The following is a 15,438-nucleotide window of genomic DNA, read 5'->3' on the forward strand; positions in this document are numbered from 1 at the left end:
ATCAGTGCTTATCCCTTTAAACAGTGCAGCTGGCCCACATGTTATTCTCTATTTTATTTATTTGTGATTATTTCAAACTGAGGTTAATTAGTGCCAGTGGGGCCCATTGTCAGTGTCTGGTTAGGGGGGTTAATTAGCGCTAAGTCGACAGGGGAGGCCGGCTGGGCTCACACGGGCACCAGGCGCCGGCGGCCATAGCCGGGCGGCTGGACGCGCACGGGAGCCAAGGGCTCCGGTGCGCACGACTAGTAGCAGCGGCGGCCAAACGGCAGGGTGCTCCAGTGGGCAACGTCCGGCAGGAGGTGGGCTATAGGTGGCGGCGTTAGCGAGTAGCAGCAGAGCACGACAGGAAGCGGCGGCGCGGCGATTGGCGCGGCGTACGAGCGAGGGCAGGACAAGGCCGCGGTGAGCGCGACAAGCACGAGCGCTCACGGGCGCGGGTGGAGGCGAGGACGCCGGGTAGGGCCACAGCGAGCGCGACGCGTTCAGCAAGGGGGGAAGAGGGAGCATGGTGCGGTGCTCACATTCGATGTAGGGAAGGGGGCGGCGTGGCTCGATGGCGTCCAGCGTGGAGGAGGATGGGGACGAGCGACGGAGGGGAGGAGATCCGGTGAGGAAGCGGTCCGGCGAGGCAGCTTCGGGCGACGGCGAGGTTGCTCTGGTTGGCGGCGATTCCTTGGGCGCGGGCGCACGAAGGACGACGAGGCGCCGGCGGTTGGAGGCAGAGGGCGGCGTCGGGGCCAAGGGGACATGGAAGGCTAGCACCGAGGCATGGCAGCGGCGCGGCTTGGCGGAGCCAGGAGCGAACGAAGGTAGGAGAGGCTGTGAGGGGGGTTCAAGCACGAGGCATCTCGCCTCTGTGTGTGCGGCGGCGCGAGGGATTGTGAGGGGAGCGAGAGGAGTGGGGGAACGAGAGGGAGTATTCTCGCTGCAGTTAGTGTAAGTGTGAGGTTGGTTGGGCCTAGCAGGCCTAAGGCCCAGGGGGATGAGGGGGGTTTGATTTTTTTGTTGTTGTTGTCGTTTTTTTTCTCTTTTCTTTTTACTATTTTTTTCTTCTATTATGTTTTACTTTACTTTTTGTTTTTCTAGCTTTGTAAAATACGATGATAGCTCCTAAATTAATGTTTCCGAATAACCCACTGCCCTAAAAAGTTTACCCCCTAAATAGAATAGTTTAACATTTTATTAATTATAAAAGGCATTTCAATAATTGTTTTTGCTACTGTTTTAATCACTTTACAGTATTTAACAATTTTATATAAGTGTGGTTTCTCCACCAATGTTACCTATGAATTATCTGGTACCTCTAGAACAATTTAGTTTGAAAGTTTGAAAACTTTTTATCGTTTGACTTAAAGTTGAATTTGAATTTGAATCAGTTTTGAACTAACGCGAGATTAACAACAGTAACCGTGGTGACATGGCATCATTAACGTGGGATTACTATAGCCTAATTATCCAGGCGTCACAATTCTCCTCCACTACAAGAAATCTCGTCCCGAGATTTAAGAGGTAGTGAAAGGGGGGAAGGTTTGGTAACACATCTAGCATGTCTTCTCATCCTGGCTTGCTCTTCTCAGAGAGGCCGGTCCAATACATTGATGTCTTCATTTCTCTGCTTCAGGTCATCATGATGAAGTCGGCGTCCTTTCTTCAGGAACTCCATCGTACTTATGAAAGAATAGGGGGTTATTTCAGAAGAACGGATCTCTTACAAGGTTGACTATCTGCATAACAACATCAAGGAAGGTGGCGGAAAGTAACCCTTGAAACTTTAGAAATTATCGATAGAAAAGTAAGAAGGTGCAAAATAGAAGTTTCAAGCGCATAGGCAATCATTTGTTGCCTCATACGAAATGTGAAATGGGTTCGGAGTAATGGGGAAGTATTGCATTTAATACCAGAATTGACGATCACACAGAAGGTGGCTCATGAATTACATACGAAGCCAAGCGTGAGGAATAACTTTGGAAACAGGGGATGTATAGGAGAGTCAGGTTTCGATCCTGTGGAACTTTGGGTTATGGGCCCACCATGTGGTTAAAAGTAGGAAGGGCGTTGACATCTTGCACGGTCATAATAGCAAGACATGTCAGGGGGTAGCCTATTAGTTATGCCGGCAACAATGTCGGTACCAAGGGCGAGGGATGAAGAGAACCATTTTCCCGCTCGTTGAACGAGGCGGGCCAATAGGCAAAGTTTTCGTCCATCGGTGGCTACCAGAATGTCATCAACAATAGTAACACGGTCTTACTGACAGAGTTGTACACTGAGGTGGGACAAAAAGTAGAAAATCCTTTAGTAAGGGGAGAGAAACTTCATGACATTATCCATACAACGGTGTTTGGATAATTGATAAAGAAAATTTAGCATTGTGCTTCAAATGTTCTTATTGAAAATCGGAGTACGAGTGACATGCTTCAAGATAGAATTGACAAGGTCTTCCAGCAAAGGTCAGGCTCTGGATACACGAAGGATCCATCAGGAACAACTTGTAGAATAAGTATTACAATTTCCTCATGAAAGAATGGATAACCTTGCAGAAAAAGGAAACTATAACACTAGGTGCTCCGGCTAGGTGTGCTAGGCATGACATCACCTTACCCGGTCATGTAAAGATGTTATAACCCCTGGTAACATGTTCCAATCATCACATCTGACTAAGATCCAGATCTGATTGGTGTCGGGATAACTCAGATTCAGAATGCCCGAGAAGAAAGGCACAACACAAATTGACGAGATGACATTGTAAGATTTTCGGAAAATGAACTATGGAAGCGAGTTCCGAAACAAGAATTCATCATTACACCAAGGAGAGGCTGAGGAGGTGGCTGATGGTCTCAGTGACAATTCAATGAGATTTCCAAAAGATGGATTTCCACAATTATGTGAACAAGGAGTTAACATTAGTCAGATCAAATGATATAATGATGTATGCTCGAGGAAAACATACACAATTTAACAATGATAGAAGGGTGCACCCAGAAATCTGGACTAGGTAGCACGATCAATGTTTGAATGATGATTCAATAAGCAATAGACTTAGAATGAAACTATCGACCATACACTTCAAGCAATATGGTTGCCAGAAGTTTTGAATTTACACCTCAAAGTTCAATTGCCGGTATTCCGATTGGAAACAACACGGGGACCAAGGAATGAACGGATATGGCAAGAAGTATCACCTGTATCCAAAATTCTTAAGAGGTGGTGAAATTCTCACGACATTCTTGAAATAAAAGATGGTCATACTCCAAGGTAAAGAAGAACAATTGCTGGATAGCAAGGAACTCAACGTATAACACAAAACATGAACAATTTTGTGTTGAACGGAAGGCAATAAAATGGTCGATGATAAAACAAATCATCGAGGGCAAGGATGGTATTTCTCATCATGAATTCAATTGATATCTAGGAAGGAGTCAAGATGTTTATGATGATCACGACAAATTTTGTCAAGAGGCTCCACGAAGAAGCAATCGAACAACGACTGCATCAAGCAAAAGGACTGATGCAGGGATAGATTATTGGATCCATGGATACGACACCAACTCGAAATTGCTGTTCGAGGTGAACGATAAGATGAGGAAGATCGATGTAAGATTAGCTCAGCGTAGAAACTTATGCTCCGGGAATAAGGACCAGGTAGCATAGTTAAAATCAGCACGATAATGATATAGCCGATCCGGCTAAGAATAACATGATCGAGTACAAACTCCTAAGTAAAGAAGATTACTAAGAGTTGTCTAATCGCGATGCGGACTCAATTTAGTTATCGGTGTACTCGAGTGACTAACCACTCAGAACCCAGGAAAAATTGGAATTGGTGAGAATGTAGTACTTGATGAAGAACTCATAAGAAGATATGATGTTCTGTGATAACCTCGAGATACCATGGGGTAATACTTGACAATAGATTAAAGTAGAGGTTGGACTAGGGTATTGCTCTATAGAAGACAAGTGCTTACACTTGCACGAGAAATGGTATTTAAAGGAGAACATGGTCGGAACCACGATTGCAAAAGGCTAGATCCCACATATAAGATGAACTTATACCAAGGGAATAACTAATTTAAGACAATCTTTAATGATAAGATCTACATCGTGTCCATGGGCATGAACACAAAGTTCAAGGTCGACTCCCACTTCTTCAATGCATAACCTTTCATTCACTGCTCTAGATAAAGATGATTTCATTGTCAAAACCTACCTGGTAAATTACCAGAGGAGTATGACCTGTGAAAACTTTCAGGCTCACACGGTTTAGAGAAGGTATAGGTTCAACCCATCGGGGCATCTTAGAAACATATACCACAAGCTTCAAGAGTAAATATCACCAGCTCGAAAGCATAGCAAGGTTGAGAAAGTAGAGGATACAATTTACCAAAGGCATTATGTATCCGAGGGAAGGCTCACAAGGTTATTGAATATGAAGGACGCTATCGGATAAAATCCATTAAAGGATCTGCCGGTCCATAACGGAGCTGATGTGAGCATCGACACACAACCAGAGGAAGTAACAATGCAAAGGCATTGGATTATAGAAACAACTGACTAATCCAGAGCTCAAATGCAAAGGAATTGTGATTTTCAAATCAAGGGATCAGAAGCAATGTTCTGATTAGGGATGGATAAGTTGAGTAGACTTAGGGCTACAATTGATGGCAATTGGATTGGTTGAGAACCAGATCATGTTCGAAAGACGTCTGAGATGGAAAGATAATTTATAAGGATCAACTGATGATTGCGTGCATTCGCACTCATGTTGAATCAATAGGATCAAAATGACGGTGTCTAAGGATACTAACGAATATTGCCAGACATATGGAAATCATCCATAATGCAAGCAGACAAGTACTGCAGAGCAATAAGCTACTGAGGAATTTTGGAGGATCAAATAGTATTTCGAAGACAATTGTGAAACACATGAACAACTGGGGATGAGTGGATACTCGATAAGGGCGAGAAATTATCCGTAGTGGTATTCAGGTGGCAAGGAACTGCAAGGCAGTAGGCACAAAATATTCTCGGATCAATAGAGAGGATTTCAGGGTATCTGGTTATAACAAGATGAACTGGGAATAAAAGTAAGAACGGCAAGTGTATGTATTTATCCATAGGGATATTTCGGTGGTAGGGCATTGCAAAAGCAACAGGCTCAAAGTCTCGAGAGAACATCAGAGAGTATCTTTGAAATCCTTCGGTGGACCAAGTGATCATCTGGAGTAAGGAGCTCTCCGGGTGGAAGTAGTTACGAGAACCTAGAGTCGGCATTAGTAAAATCATTTAACCAAAATAGAGGAGAGATTAGAATCCCAGAGTATAGGTCGAGGAATAAAAGATGCGAATTCCACCGAATGGCGACGTGGGTCCGTAAGACACGGAGCCATGTTAGTAAATGTTTTGCAATGTCTAGACTCAACTTCGGCCAAGGAGTTTGGAAGGGGGATTCCTACAGGCAGTCAGCTCTGATACCAACTCGTGACGCCCCCGATTCAATAGTACACTAATCATACACGCAAACATGTACGATCAAGATCAGGGACTCACAGGAAGATATCACAACACAACTCTACAAATAAAATAAATCATACAAGCATCATATTACAAGCAGGGGCCTCGAGGGCTCGAATACAAGAGCTCGATCATAGACGAGACAGCGGAAGCAACAATATCTGAGTACAGACATAAGTTAAACAACTTTGCCTTAAGAAGGCTAGCACAAACTGGGATACAGATCGAAAGAGGCGCATGCCTCCTGCCTGGGATCCTCCTAACTACTCCTGGTCGCCATCAGCGGGCTGCACGTAGTAGTAGGCACCTCCGGTGTAGTAGGAGTCATCGTCAACGGTGGCATCTGGCTCCTGGGCTCCATCGTCTGGTCGCAGCAATCGGGTATAGAAAGGGGGAAAAGAGAGGGCAAAGCAACCGTGAGTACTCATCCAAAGTACTCGCAAGCAAGGAGCTACACTACATATGTATGCATTGGTATCAAATGGAATAAGAGTATCATATGTGGGCTGAACTTCAGAATGCCGGAATAAGAGGGGGATAGCTAGTCCTGTCGAAGACTACGCTTCTGGCCACCTCCATCTTGCAGCACGTAGAAGAGAGCAGAAGGTAAGTTCACCAAGTAGCATCATGGAACATAATCCTACTCGGCGATCCTCTCCTCGTCGCCCTGTTAGAGAGCGACTACCGGGTTGTATCTGGCACTTGGAAGGGTGTGTTTTATTAAGTATCAGGTTCTAGTTGTCATAAGGTCAAGGTACAACTCCAAGTCATCCTGTTACCGAAGATCATGGCTATTCGAATAGATTAACTTCCCTGCAGGGGTGCACCACATAACCCAACACGCTCGATCCCATTTGGCCGGACACACTTTCCTAGGTCATGCCCGGCCTCGGAAGATCAACACGTCACAGCCCTACCTAGGCACAACAGAGAGGTCAGCACGCCGGTCGAAATCCTATGGCACAGGGGTCTGAGCCGATCGCCCATTGCACACCCGCACGTTGCATGGGCGGTCGAAGAGCAGACCTAGCAACCTCCATTACAAAGGAAGTTGCGTTACGCGGTCCAACCCGGCGCGCGCCGCTCAGTCACTGACGTCACGAAGGCTTCGGCTGATACCACGACGTCGAGTGCCCATAACTGTCCCCGCGTAGATGGTTAGTGCGTATAGGCAAGTGGCCAGACTCAGATCAAATACCAAGATCTCGTTAAGCGTGTTAAGTATCCGCGAACACCGACCAGGGCCAGGCCCACCTCTCTCCTAGGTGGTCTCAACCTGCCCTGTCGCTCCGCCACAAAGTAATAGTCGGGGGCCGTCGAGAACCCAGGCCCACCACTACCTGGGTGGAACCACCTGCCCCTTCAGCCCCCATCTTCGAACAGTACCACATGTAATGTAATAGTGTAAAGTATATAGTATATGCCCGTGATCACCTCCCGAGTGATCACGGCCCAGTAGTTTAGCATGGCAGATGGACAAGAGTGTAGGGCCACTGATGGAACACTAGCATCCTATACTAAGCATTTAGGATTGCAGGTAAAGGTAACAACAATAGTAGCAAGGACAGGTTATCCATCAAGATAGGATAACGGAATGCAGTAACATGGTACACTACTCTAATGCAAGCAGTAGAAAGAGAGTAGGCGATATCTGGTGATCAAGGGGGGGGGCTTGCCTGGTTTCTCTGGCAAGTAGGGGTCGTCAATAGCGTAGTCGGTTGGGGCACCAGCAGCGGCGTCGGTCTCGTAGTCTACCAGAACAGATGCATAACGATGCATTACAAAGCAAACAACGGTGTTAGGTGTGCCCTAACGCGGTAGTAGGTGATACCGGCGAAGGGGGAAAACATCTGGGAAAGTATCCCGGCGTATCGCGTTTTCGGACAAAGGAACCAGAGGGGGAAAGTTGCGAGTTTGATATGCTAGGGGCGTGTGGTGGACGAACGGGCTATGTAACCGGATTCGTCTTGTCGTTCTAAGCAACTTTCATGTACAAAGTATTTCCATCTGAGTTACAGATTACTTTCTATGATTTTCAAAGTTTTATATGATTTTCTGGAATTTATGGAATTAATTCCAATTCGAAAATAAAGAATAAATTGCTACGTGCATACACAAAGTGTACACATCAGAGCAGCACAGAGGGTGACAGTGGGGCCCAGTTGACTGCCCAGTCAGCAGTCAACTATGGACTTTGAGTAGTCAACTGACCATTGGGTCCCACATGTCATTGACTGTTCTTTTATCAGTGCTTATCCCTTTAAACAGTGCAGCGGGTGTCGTGGTTCTAAGCCTGATAGTAGAATAGGGGGGTAGGAATGTAGAGGCGAGATCCTAGCTATGGAGGAGTTGTACACGCGAGTTTTACGAGTTTAGGCCCTTCTCAGAGGAAGTAACAGCCCTACGTCTCGGAGCCCAGAGGCGGTCGACTGGATATATACGTGTGAATTACAAAAGATGCGAATGCTTGTCCCGGAGGAGGGGGTGGCTTATATAGAGTGCGCCAGGACCCCAGCTCCCCTCTGTTACACAGGGTTCAATGTTCATAAAGGAGGAGCGTTACTGGTAACGTCCGAAGTAAAGTGCTATAAATGATTATTAAAGCTATGACTTAAATCCCGACCGTTGCGGAGTGAGTGGCTTCACATCTTCTGGTGGTCGAGTGGTTGTTCGCATGGTCGAGTGGCTTCAAGGCTGTCGAGTGGAACATAGCTTCATGGTTGAGTGGATGAAGATCTCTCTTTGATTGCTTCTGGTTCTTTTTAGAGATGTCCTTGGGGAGGGTATCTTGGACAGATCCCTGACCCTACTCTAGGTACACAACTTCGTCATTAGCCCTCGAATGGATCAGGGTTTGAGTGGGGAAGGAGTTGAGAACACTTCCAACTCATTCTTTGTGTTGTGAGTATAACTTGTTCTGGAGCCATAAACTGAGGAGACAACGCCAACTTCTTTTTCCGTCGCCTTGGTAAATTCTTGGTATTTGTCGAGTGAACTTTCACTACTAGGGAAAACCTTATACACAGAATCTTAGCAGCAGCGCGGCATAAAAACAGGTGCTGCTGCTAAGTAGTAGCAGCGCGGCTACGGAAAGCTCGCTACTAGTGCAAACTTAGCAGTGGCGCATGATGCTTAAACCGCGCTGCTACAAAAATCCACTGACAGTACACAACGACATAAGTTTACCAGTAGCGCGGCGCCAGGGAGCCCGCTGCTGCAAATGCCATAGTAGCAGCGCGCTTTTTTGTCACCTCGCTGCTGCTAATTTTGAAATTGTGCACAGGGTTGGCCCGTTTAGCAGTAGTGCGTGACAGGAAAGCGCGATGTTGCTACGCTCTTAGCAGCAGCGCGCTTTCTCTCCCGCGCTACTGCTAAGACACAGCACCCACCACCTTTTCCACCTCCCCTCCCCATCTCCTCTCCTCCCTTTCCCCTACCTCCCACATCCTCCCTCTCTCACTCTTCTTCTTCCTCAATACTTCTCCCCCCATTACTCTCCCTCTTCTACCTACCTTTCTCTCTCTTCATTACTCCTAGCTATAACTACACCACCTCCATTAATTCATCTCCTTTCTCTTTTTCCTCACCCCTCCACTAGTTGAAGTTGTCTCCTCCCAAATTAGCTAGCTAGGTAGATGTAGCATTTAGTTAAGTGACCTATTTGCCCCCTGACTAGATCTTTCTTTGTCAAGAAGAGCTTTGTGCACTTTTGACCTCCCTACATCATCATCTCCACCGTGTGCTCGATCTCGAGATAGAGGTGTGATTAATATTTCATGCTTTTGCAAAATGGAAATATGTTTATGCATGTGTGTGATATTTCTATGGAAATTGTGTGTGTGGCATGAGTTGACGCCAAATTGTGCATTTGAGTTGCCTATGTTTTGCCGAAATGTCGATTTATGTCCGTTTCGGCGAATTCCAGGCAAACTCTAGATCTATATATGTCCTATTTTTAAGGAAGGTCATGCCGAATTTTTGTATGACTTTGATGAATGCATGCATTTTTATAATCAATTTGTTTATTATTACCGTGCAGAGTTGACGATGGTCAGTGGAATGATGGTGGACAGGTGGTTGCGATCGGCGGTGCAGGACATGAAGGAAAATAACCTGACAGAGGTTTTATGTCTGTGTCGAAAATGCAAAGGAATAGTTTGGTTTGACCCCCATGTCGATGGTCGTGTCGAAGCGCACCTGCTCATGACTGGTTTCATGGATGGCTATACTCGGTGGATAACTGAAGATGAGGATGACGATGTTGAGGATGCCGACGGGGCAGGCAATGATGACACGGGGCAAGATGAAGAGATGATCGATAATGGCGGCGGGAAGAGGCCGGACATGGCGGCGGAGAAGGGGCCGGACATGGCGGCGGAGAAGGGGCCGGACATGGCGGTGGAGAGAACGACATGGACTCCACGCAGCAGAGTTCGTCGGTACTAAGTTCAATCGTGCGGGACCCTCATGTTCAAGCATTGCTTCGCAAGGAGACGAGTACTGAGAGAGCTGCTTCTAGAGAGGAGGCTAAGCTGGAGCAACTGGTGGTAGACTTGAACACTCCATTGTATGATGGTTGCAATCCTGAGGTGACCCGCTTGAGTTTCACGCTCCAAGTGCTGAAGACGAAGGCTAAAAACAAATGGACCGACACTAGCCTCGATGAGCATCTCAAGTACCTAAAGGATGTTCTTCCCGAGGGTAATCTATGTCCTAGTAGTGTTGATGAGGCCAAGAAGATCGTGTGCCCTCTTGATCTGCCACACGTTAGATACCATGCATGCATCAACGATTGCATAATTTATCGGAAGGAGCACACGGAAAAAACAAGTTGTTTGGTGTGCAATGCTTCTCGATACAAGAAGGCCGGGAAGAAATGTCCCCAGAAAGTGGTATGGTACTTACCGATCACTCCCCATCTCTAGAGGTATTTTGTAGATCCCAAGGAAGCAAAGCTAATGCGCTGGCACGCGGAGAGGAAGAAGCCCGACGATGGAGATGATCCGAAGCTGAGACACGTCAAGGATGGAAGCCAGTGGAGAGCGTTGAATAGCTTCTATCTGTATTTTGAATGTGATGCAAGGAACATCGTGCTCGGCGCGTATACCGATGGCATGAATTCATTTGGCAACGAGAGCACCAACCATAGCACATGGCCCGTGTTTGTATGGATGTACAACCTCCCCCCTGGTTGTGCATGAAATCGAAGTACATTCACATGAGCATGCTTATTCAAGGGCCGAAACAACTAGGAAATAATATTAATTTGTATCTGAGGCTACTTCAGGAGGAGTTAGACACGTTATGGAAAACACCGGCCAAGACATGGGACGCCAGCAAAGGCGAGTATTTCAACATGAGAGACGCGCTGATCACGACAGTGCACGACTATCTTGGTTACGGATATGTGGCAGGCCAGGTGTGCCATGGATATTGCGGATGCACGCGGTGCATGGATGATACGACATCTCAGCAGCTAACGTCAAGGAAAGATGGCGGGTCTTGGAAAATCGTGTACATGGGGCATCGAAGATGGCTCAAACAGGACGACCCATGGAGAAACCGTGGAGATCTATTCAATGGTCATGCTGAGCATCAAGGACCTCCACGTAAGCGGAGCGGTGCCGAAATCGATGAGCTATTGAAAAACTGGAAGGAGTGCCCCGCGCCGGGAAAGACAATGAGAAAGGCGCCGGAGCCGCTGCTGAAGGTATGGAAAACGAGGTCTGTGTTCTGGGACTTGGAGTACTGGCACAAACTCGATACACCTCATTGCCTTGATCAAATGCATATCTGTAAGAATGTCCTGGAGAGCTTGCTCGCAACACTGATGAACATGCCGGATAAGACCAAGGATGGGCCGAAGGCAAGAAAAGACTTGCAAGATTTGAAAATCAGGGAAGATCTGCACATGTCGCCCCGTAAAATGTCAGACGAGACAGAGACGGAGACAGAGGCACGGGAGAAGAAGGGCAAGAAAATAAAGAATGAGGATTATTGCCCCCCTTCTTGCTTCACCTTAAGTCAGGCTGAGATCAATCAATTCTTTAAGTGCCTTACTAGAGTCAAAGTTAGTTCCGGTTACTGTGGCAAGATAAGTAGATATCTAGACACGGACAAGAAAAGGTTCAGCGGGATGAAGTCTCATGACTGTCATGTGATGATGACGCAGATATTACCTGTTTTCCTTAGAGGGATAATGGACAAGCACGTTCATGACACGCTTATTGGTCTCTGCAACTTTTTTGACGTCATCTCTTGAAAGTCGATCAGTGCGAAGCAGCTCCGAAGGCTACAGGAAGAGATCGTTGTGATACTGAATGAGCTTGAGATGTACTTCCCGCATGCATTCTTTGACGTGATGGTGCATCTGTGTGTCCATATTGTGGATGACATAATAGACCTGGGGCCGTCATTCCTGCACAACATGATGCCGTTTGAGAGGATGAATGGGATCGTCAAAGGATTCGTTCGTAACATGTCCCATCCGGATGGAAGCATCGTCCAGGGATATTTGACACAACAGTGCATCTCTTTCTGTGAGAATTTTCTATATGGCGCAGACCAGCCGCCTGGTGTTAGTGTTATGGGAGGCTCGAAGGAGAAGGTCACTGCAACGGTCGCAGGGAACTGCACGTGGCATACTCAGATCGACGCAGCGACTTTGACAGAGCAAACTTGGTAGTGATACAACACCTAGACGAGGTAGATCCTTTCGTGGCACTATACAAAGAAATTATCGCAAAGAAGTATCGTGATCGGGGGTTATGCAGGACGGACGCCGAAGTTACTAGAGAGCACAACTCCACTTTTTTGCATTGGTTCAAATAGCATATTATTGCTAATCCCCCGGAGGAGGTCAAATGATGTAATATATATATATATATGTTCCTATTTTGTATACACACTTAATTAGCCATTATTATGCATGGGTCCAATGATGTAATATATATATGTTCCTATTTTGTATACACACTTAACCATTATTATGCAAGGGTCTAATGATGTAATATATATCACTACACCACGCACCAGATCTCCCTACCGGTGTGTGTTGGGAAAAGTCAATTTCGCCAATAGACTGTTAGTTGGGAAAACTTCTAATGAATTGTTGGTCGGCAATATGCGAGTATCATGTCCAACTGTTGGTCGGCAATACTTGGATATTTCACGTTGGACTGTTGGTCGGGAAAGCTTTTGTCTGCGTCACACTGTTGGTCGGCGATTAATGCCGACCGACTGTTGGTTGCCAATTGGGCCGGCCCATCTTTGCTCGCGCGGGCCAAAAACTAGGCGCCAAGCCTCCCTCCTATTTTTTCACTCAGCTTTTGTGCCACGACTAAATCCAAATTCCCCAAACCTAAATCCCCTCACGCACTCCCTTCGCCGCCGAGCACTCGCTATCTGGCATCCCGCCCGCCACCGACCGCCCGCCGTCTCCAGCACACCGTCACCGTGGTAGCAAGGGTGCTTCCCTGTCTCCTTCATCCTCCTGCATCCCCGATGCTTAGCCCCCAAGCACTTCTAACCCTAGCTTGTGCGCTGGAGTTTGGGGAGAGGCCAAGGTGCAGTGGTGGATGCCGCCGTCCCTCTCAGATCCGGGGCTGAGAGAGAGAGAGAGAGGTGGGTAACCTGCGAGAGAGAGTACTCGCACCCTCGCTTGTCACCCAGGCGCCGTCACCATCGCTGCCACGGCATGGGCTTCCTCCGATCTGCACCCGCCGGTTCGTTTGAAGAAGGATCTGGCCGTTGACTGTTGGTGCTTCCCCTCCCCCGACGGTGAGTGTTCTTCTCACTCTCCTCTCCCTCTCCACCCCTCCCCAATTGGTGCTTCCGTTAGTTGATTTGTTTGCCTTTCCCTTTTCCGTTCAGATCTGCCATAACTTGGGATAGTACTTCTATCCAGCAAGCAGCGCTTCGGCTGGGAGCTCAAGCTCAAGCATAACGTCCGAAAAAAGGGCTCTATCTGCTAATGGGGTAGCCGGCAATGCAGTCTAAGGGCTGGCTACTACTCATCTGATTTCTGGATATGAGAGGATGAGAACTTGAGAAGAACAAGCTTGATGCTATGATTGCGAAAAAACATGTACTACAGGTATTCCTTTCAGTACTGTTGCAGCAATCCTTAATTAGCTACTTTTTTATGAACTGGTTGTGATTGATTTGTGAACTTTAGAGCTTGTGAGTTGTAATGTGTGATTTCATAGGATGCTTGAAGGTTAATAAAAGGGTATTATTCCTACGAAAGTTCATTACTTTATATATATATAAATTTATCCACATATCTGTGCTTTGATACGAGGGACAACCCTGAGAACTAGCTTCATCCATGAAAAGTCCAAATAATCATAGTAATGTTTCAGATTTTTAGTTAAGTGTTGTAGAATTCTTTTAAATAGAGGAGTATATTAAATTTTCATCCTCTGAACCAGGTGAGAGTTGAGACACGCCATACACAGGCTCTGCAAGATGGCGGAAATAGACCTCTTCGTCGATGACTTCTACGAGGACGATATTGACCTAGAGGCTGGAGCTTTGCTACTCTTTCCGACTAACAACAAGGTATCGTTTACTTTTTCTCTCCCCACATACAATCCTTCCCTGTTCCTGTCCCCCCTGCTTATTTCTTGCTATAGGGCAACACACTGCAAGTGTTTGTTAAATTGTTAGTCTCAATGCTCCAATTCTGGCAGAAGGATTTAAGGTAGGAAGACATAGCACCAACCAAGGATTTTCGGTAGGAAGACATAACATCACTCATGGTTATATGGATTTAATGTTGTATTTCTGTATTTTTGCAAAATTACTTCTGTGAAGCTTGTAGATTATTTCAGTTCTTCAGTTGTTTTACACTTAGGCTTGTATTAACTTGCAACTTCTTTTCTCCATAATTTTGCAACAATAGTTCTGTAGTACTTGGTACAGTTTTTCTGGAATCATGATAAAATACACATATATCTAGCCGTTTGTATTTCGACAGCACTGCTTCTAAAGATTTTAGAGTTTTATTTTCACTATAAATTTGCTTTAGTAGTTCTGTAAATTCCAGAATATTTCAGTTAAGGGGTTCTACTCTTAGGCTTGTATAGACTTACAACATCTTTTATTTGCAATTTTGCAATGAGAATGGTTTCACAACTGTAGATAGTTCAGCTTTATAAGGCCATTGTATCCATGAAGAAATTTGTTATTTATTTCTGAATACATCTCGTACCATTTATCTGTACATTGTAGAGCAACTCATATTGGTGTAGCGATGCATTTTAAGATATGGCATGAAGCTAGCTAATGGATTTTATTATTTCTAGCAGCATGTGATTCACTGAACAAAAAAAGGACTGCACTCACATATGAAATGCTTGCAAGTTTTAGAAAAATGAAGCAAAGGACAAGTGGTGTAGGTAAGGGCTTTAATTTGTTAGTACTCCACTTGCTATGCATCAAGATTCAATCAAGTAGGATTCCCAGTGTATTTGCAGTTTTTACATAGTGTTTTGCATGTGAATTGTGGTCACTACTGTCAATCCATGGAAAGTTAAATGTATAGTGATGGATGAAACGAATGGAACCTATATCATGGGTTGCAAGTACTATATTGTTGCTTCTAAAACACTTGTATGCACAGATAGTTTCTCTTGGTTATCATAAGTGAACATTATTGAGATAAATTTTGCTTAGTTTTTTAGTGGGGAAGGAAAGCTTCATGATATTCCATTTAAAGCGATGATATCTATTTGAATATTAATTTATGTGCATACCTCCTTGATCCTAACAGTATTTGTGTACTGTATAGGAGAAATCTTCTCAGTTTCTGAATCCTGAGCAGTAGCAAGTCAGGTGCTTAATGGTGATCCTACCATGCATATGGCATAAGCAGGTTAGTTCTAAAAAGGTCATTGTTAATTCGCTCGCATCTGTCCCGCA

General features: G+C 45.7%; 1 long non-coding RNA gene across 1 annotated transcript; it reads left to right on the plus strand.

Moving 5' to 3' along the window:
- Positions 1-12,936: 12,936 nt before the first annotated feature.
- Positions 12,937-15,064, plus strand: LOC123130506 (uncharacterized). Its single transcript, XR_006463849.1, has 3 exons — positions 12,937-13,293; positions 13,387-13,609; positions 13,947-15,064. It is a non-coding gene; the product is annotated as an uncharacterized lncRNA (long non-coding RNA).
- Positions 15,065-15,438: the final 374 nt, after the last annotated feature.

Source organism: Triticum aestivum, chromosome 6A (assembly GCF_018294505.1).
Source record: "Triticum aestivum cultivar Chinese Spring chromosome 6A, IWGSC CS RefSeq v2.1, whole genome shotgun sequence".
NCBI classification, from domain to species: Eukaryota; Viridiplantae; Streptophyta; class Magnoliopsida; order Poales; family Poaceae; genus Triticum; species Triticum aestivum.